Source organism: Spodoptera frugiperda, chromosome 25 (genome assembly GCF_023101765.2).
Source record: "Spodoptera frugiperda isolate SF20-4 chromosome 25, AGI-APGP_CSIRO_Sfru_2.0, whole genome shotgun sequence".
NCBI classification, from domain to species: Eukaryota; Metazoa; Arthropoda; class Insecta; order Lepidoptera; family Noctuidae; genus Spodoptera; species Spodoptera frugiperda.
The window spans coordinates 17412599-17419025 of NC_064236.1; the positions used below are offsets into that span (position 1 = coordinate 17412599).

Sequence of the window (6427 nt, forward strand, 5' to 3'; positions counted from 1 at the left end):
GAACTAAAAATTGAAATAACATTCAGTTCATATATCCATATACAGGCTTAAAGGTGACCAAATAACTGCGCGCATTCTGACCGTGAAGAGCTGCATATTATCATAACTTGTTAACTAATGAAACTTCATACACATTTGAAGACAATTACAAGCTTTAAAATAACGTTTAAAGAAGTCTTTAAACCTCTTATTTAGGGTGCTAGGAACAAATAAAGCGTTTTTCTATTGAATAAAATAACCTTTAAACTATGCAATATTTTGTGTTTTTATTACAGCACAAATTTAAACTAATTCCTAAGAAGTCATGTGCGAAATATTATAAGAATCCACTTAACCGTTTCAGAGATCCAGCAAAATCTCGAATAACTTTGCAACCGAAGATAGATCAAGGATGAAATAAAGCGGAACATTTACCTCACAAACGGCACTAATTGTTTAGGTAGTATTTATTTTAATATTCTCATTAAAAAGAAAAAGATCTGGCTGTGGTAACGTTACCCCAGCAGGAAATGTTTTTCTGAAATATCTAAAAAAACTGTAAGGGGCACAAATTTAAAACTGTGTGGCACAATTACAGAAGCTGGAGAACTAAAAATCTGTAAGATTGAAATGGTCACATTTGACAACATCTGGCTCGGATAACGGACACGTTAGGACTAACATTATAGTGGGAGCTCCTAAAGAAATCAAGCGATTAAATATACTCACAGAACTATATTTCTAGTCCAACATAGCTACAAAACGCTAGCAAAACCTTCGGGAAGTTTTTATTGATAATCAAGTGTGATTATAGAGGACCACAGCAAAATAAGAAGCCGAATATAAACATCAATTTGAGGTTATATAACATAGCATACTTGTTTACTGACCCTACGTCAATCGAACTGATGTTTGTGTATGTGACATTGACTTATTAGCGTTAGTGTTTCCAACAAAAAAATATACGTTCCACCACACGCAACAACCGACAATAACACTAAGGAAGTATTCAACATATTTTTTGATCAAATGAAAAACCAATCTGCTAAACCTAAGGTTTCTATCCCAAATAGTATTGTATTATGGAAAAAATATGAAGAAAAATTTATTCCATTAGTTGAAGAAAACAAAAACTTAAAAAATTAAGTTGGAAAGCTAGAAAATGAAATAGTTTCTTAATAACCCAGTAAATCAGACCAAATTATAAGAAAAGCAATACATACAAAAACTCACGACAACCTGAAAATAAGTGAAGTTGTTCAAAATACAATTTTAAATGAAATGACAATGCCAGATCCTGCCCCACTCAATTTCATCAATGTATAAGAAATGTAAATTAATCAAAATTTTGCAATGAAAATAGGACCCTTAGTTATTTCACCATTATTCTGATAAACATGCGGATAAAAATTAGGGAATAAAAAGAATAAAAAAAACCTAAGGCCTATTTTCTGTTTTTATCGCAAACATCTGCGTTTCTTAGTACGCTTACACGTGGAACAAAAAATATATATTTTTTTATGATACATGACGTAAACGAGCTGACGTATCACCTGATGGTAAGCAATCGCCCCCGCCAATGGACAGTTGAAACATCAAAGGCGTTACAAGTGCGTTGCCGGGGTTTTTGGGGGTTAGGAATTTAAGGGTTGTTGTTCGGGAATCGGGGATTAGGAAGATTGGGAAGGGGGGAATTGGGCCTCCGGTAACCTCACTCACACAACGAAACACAAGCGTTGTTTCACGTCGGCAACAAACAAAATTTAATAAAAAGAAAGATTTATTAATGTAATGTATACGGATTTTAATATGAATTTGGTATTAGTTATTTTTTTTTATAATATATGTGTATTATAATGAAAGCATATTGTAATTATTATTTCGTGTTTGAACGTTAGTGATTAGATGCAACGAAACGTCATTGGCGTGCGTACGTCAGTTATGTCAAAAAGTCATTACTTGACATTCGCTCTGTCTGTTCTATTTACATTGTTGTTTCGTTATGACCTAAATTATTAAAAGTAGGATTACTAAAGTTGATATTGGTGTTGACATTCCTTCCTTTCATAGCTAAACACCCTACGATAGCATTGTAATAATATAAAGCAGTTAATTTAATTATTTCTACCATTATAACTGCAATTAACCTAAACTGGTACCTAACCTAAAAATATAATATTTTGTTCTTAGATTTAGGTAGAAACCGCAAGTTCTAAAGGCTTTTAAACATGTTTTAGTTATCACTAGTAGAGCAGCAATAGAAAGCATTCTATTGCCTGTAAACTATATTTTTTTGGAGCAAAACTCTAGAGATTCTGGCATTTAGAAGTTTAGAAAAGAAAATATTCCAAGTCAAAGGTAAGAAAAAATAGTTTTTCGCAATTTTCAGGGAAACTACACATTACTTCACAAGTGGTACACTACCTCATAGGTGACGTGGAAACGTGTTCATATTATGACGATTACAACTTTTACAACTTTTAAGATCGTAATATCTCAAAAACGGTGGCACGTATGAAAAACATTATAAGTACGTTTATGTAGATAATTTTGTGATCTACAATTTTGTCTCAGATAAAATTATTCAATAAAACTTACCTTTTCCCTAAAAATCACGAAAAACTCATTTTTTTTACCATTGACCTGGAATATTTTCTTTTCTATGCAATGCAATGATTGGTAACTTCTAACATTTATAATTGTATTTTGAACAACTTCACTGATTTTCAGCTTGTTGTGACTTTGTGTATCACGGAATGCCCAGATTGACTATAAGAGAGGGGAAAAGAACAAAAATATTATAATATAATAATATAATGGACATGAAGGAAAAGAAGCATCAACCTCTGAATTACGTAAAGAACATACATACATATCGTCACGCCTTTAATCCCCGAAGGGGTAGGCAGAGGTGCACATTATGGCACGTAATGCCACTGTGTACATCCACTTTTCACAATTTATGTTGTAAGTCCCATGTAATAGGTGATGAGCCTATTGCCATATACCGGGCACATTTCCAGACTCCGTGCTACTACTGAGAAATTTTCGAAAAACTGAAAACACCCCATCAATACATTGCCCGACCTGGGAATCGAACCCGAGACCCCTTGTTCGGCAGTCGCACTTGCGACCGCTCGACCAACGAGGCAGTCGTTACGTAAAGAACTAAGGGAAAATTTTAAAATTGATATGAAGATTAATGTTGAAGATCATGAAATCAACAAAATATACCGCTTAGGAACTAAACCATAACAAACCGACGCCGGTACTATGATCATTTGATTGTCACTGAAAAAAAAAACAGCCATAATTAAAAACAAAAAACACCTGAAGGTAATCAATGTTAGTGAACATTATTCCAAGGAAGTTTTGGAAAAGAGGAAAACAGGTAATTTTTGTAAGTATGACAGACTCATAGTGAAAGAGATCAAAGATAGCTAAGAAAAAAGAAAGGGAGAATCATCTGTTTTTCATCCTCTTCTTAAATAGACAGGCAAAAAAAAAATAACGGGTTGTAGCTTTAACTGAACCAAACAGAACAAATGCGTTTGATATGATGCAACCCAGATCGAACTATATTTCTAACATGTCTACTACCAAAAAACAATAACAACTAACAATGGGCAAATGCAAACCGAACCCAACCGATGAAACTGATAAAATCGAAACAAGAAAACACCAACCTCCCCCAAGCCAGGCTCCTCATCTTTGTTCCTCATCCCCCACGTCTTCGAAGGGAATGAAGACCACAACCCTCCAACAATAAATAATAACGACAGAAATCAATTGCAAACAAAATTTACATCGCAGCTCTCAACGTACTAAACTTATCCTCAAATATCACCGAACAGCATATGATATATAATGACAATAGCAACATCCTATTACCAGAAATTGTACGAAGCCAAAACACCAGATAATGAAATTGATTTGTCCCTCAAGCGTTCCGATCATACGAAGACGGTACATCGCTAATACATCTGAGGTTCGCTGATGACGTAGTCCTATTTGCCAAAATATGTAAAGTAATTAATAGAATGATAACAGACCTCGCTGACAAAAGCGAAAAGTTAGGACTTAAGCTCACACCAGAAAAAAACGAGGCTGATGACAAATGTAATCAAAACCCCTGTAAGGTTTATTTATTTATTTATTATCATAAGGCACGTCAACAGAATAAACACCAACATTAAAGAAAGACAAGATGAAGACACAAGATCTTGTGCTTATGCCAATTATAGACATGCACCACATGTGGAAAAAGGTTGGAAAAGTAGGAAATTAACTACTCTGATGTATAAAATAGCCTTGGACAGGTCATAACATATAAAGAACCAATGCGCGAGGAAGTTAAAAGAAGAATTATAAATGGATTGAAAAAATACTGGAGCTTAAAATAAATTATAAAATATAAAACACTTCATTTAAACACCAAAAACAAAAAACAGTTCGATACTTGCATCATACCTATCCTTATATTATTTGGGTCTCAACCATGAATAGCCCAAGAATTGATAAACAAGCTTGCAACCTGCCAATACGCTATGGAGAGGAGTACGCTGAATATAAGAAATAAATCTAAAACCGCAGATGTTATTCTGAAAATCAAAAGACTCAAATCAAGATGGGCGGGCCATATGCTAAGAGGTCATGATAAATGGAGTAAAAAAGTTACTGTACGACACCCAACGAAGGGGAAAGGGAAGTGAGAGAGAAACGACGGGATGATGACGTCAGGGAGGCTGCGAGTGTAATGAAGAACAGAGTGGCTCAAGTAAGGACAGAGTGGAAAAGGGAGGCCTTTGTCGATTGGCAAGCAGATCTACAAGAGATTACCAAACAACAAATCATAGAATAAGTTTTAACTTTAACTGTTATTTGAAATTTAATAATATTTTTATAATATTATGTAAAGATCTGAATAAAAAGCCTATCTCTTATCTAGTCTAGATTGCAAATTAAGTTTCTGTTCAAGATTTTCAGTAATGAAAGAAGTCTGGCTGCCAGTACCTTGAAATGTACGAGCAAGGTAAGTGCTATTTATAAGTGCATTCACAACTTCAATTAGTGCAGTACATAAGAGAATTTGTCCTGAAGAAACTGCTGATAATGATACTGGCATATTATTATTATTAGATGACTCCGGTGAGTCAGATGCATTTTCTGTTTTTGATACAGTGTCATTTCTATTCTTATTGTGCAATATTGCATTGTGTTTGTAAACCATTGGAACTATCAACTAAACTTGCAAAAGATTGAACTGATTTATGATGAAAGTTACTATCCTTATTTAAAATAGAATTTATGATCACCATTACTACGGATATAATTAGCTGTTTCTAAAACGTTAGCTCTATATTAAATGAACTCACTAAATTCCTTAAGGGTTGTGAAAGGCGGCTAAGGTCTAACTTTGCAGCAATTAAAAATAATATAAATGGATCCCAGCCTACTGTGGAAATACTTAAATCGTTTAATGCCTTAACGTTTTTATGAACTAGATCAAATAATTAGATCTTAAAGTGCGTTCAGGTGATTATTTAATAAAATATTTTTCATTATTAAATCTGTCACACAAAGCTTTCTGGGCAAACTCATAATAATTGCTCATAGGTATATCCCTCTCGAAATTGGAGCAGCTCGACTGGGGAAGGACCTCCGCCTTACATAAGACTGTAGCTAAAAAATAACACTCTTTCGGCAGTGTTGTGCAAAGCTGCAGAGGACTTGTTGTGTTGATGTCGGGTGATGCAAATGATACGGTAGCAGGCTAGTCCAGGCGTGGACTGTACGTAGTACGTAGCGGTCACTGAGACCCAGTGAAACGGTTCACCGCTGGTCGCCCGCGGGTCTGTTGAGTTCCCAGGGATCATATCATCTCCGCCCTGGGAGGCTGAACTGCAAACACGCGAAAATACCCTATTGTAGTGAGCGTGCCAGAGTGGACCTGGCATTTCAGTAGTGAGCACTGGGGACCCTCTCGTACGCTGAGTCGATAAATCGCGCTCCTGTGCTAACCTGTGGCAGATTAGCATTGCAAATGTTTCTTCTAAGCTACCAATACAATAAATCCTCCCTAAATCTTTTCAAACTTCCCTATCCACAAATAAAAAGGAGGAAATGTTCTATCCACTCAAGTGGACTTTTGCAACATTAGGGGACTTTATGCATACCTTAACGCAGTCCACCAACACCTGGAGACTGCGAAGTGGACCCTACTCTTTCTCACGGAAATCTCGATATCCCGTCCGGCCAATACATCGTACCTGAATTATCCCGACTACAAACTCGAACACATTTTTGTGAGAAGTGTTGGTGTATGCCTGTATATTCGGGGGATGTCTGTTGTCCACGTCTTCGCTATTTCGAAGACAGGGACCTGTCGATATTATGGTTGCGCGTAGACTACGGTGGCCACACTCGTATAATATACGCGTGCCTATAT

The 6427-nt window shown here is 35.7% G+C and overlaps 1 protein-coding gene across 1 annotated transcript in view; it reads left to right on the forward strand.

The window, feature by feature from the left end:
- Positions 1-6427, forward strand: part of LOC118276139 (mitogen-activated protein kinase kinase kinase 12-like) — a 105033-nt gene that overhangs the window by 7718 nt on the left and 90888 nt on the right. The gene's annotated exons all lie outside the window — the stretch shown is intronic.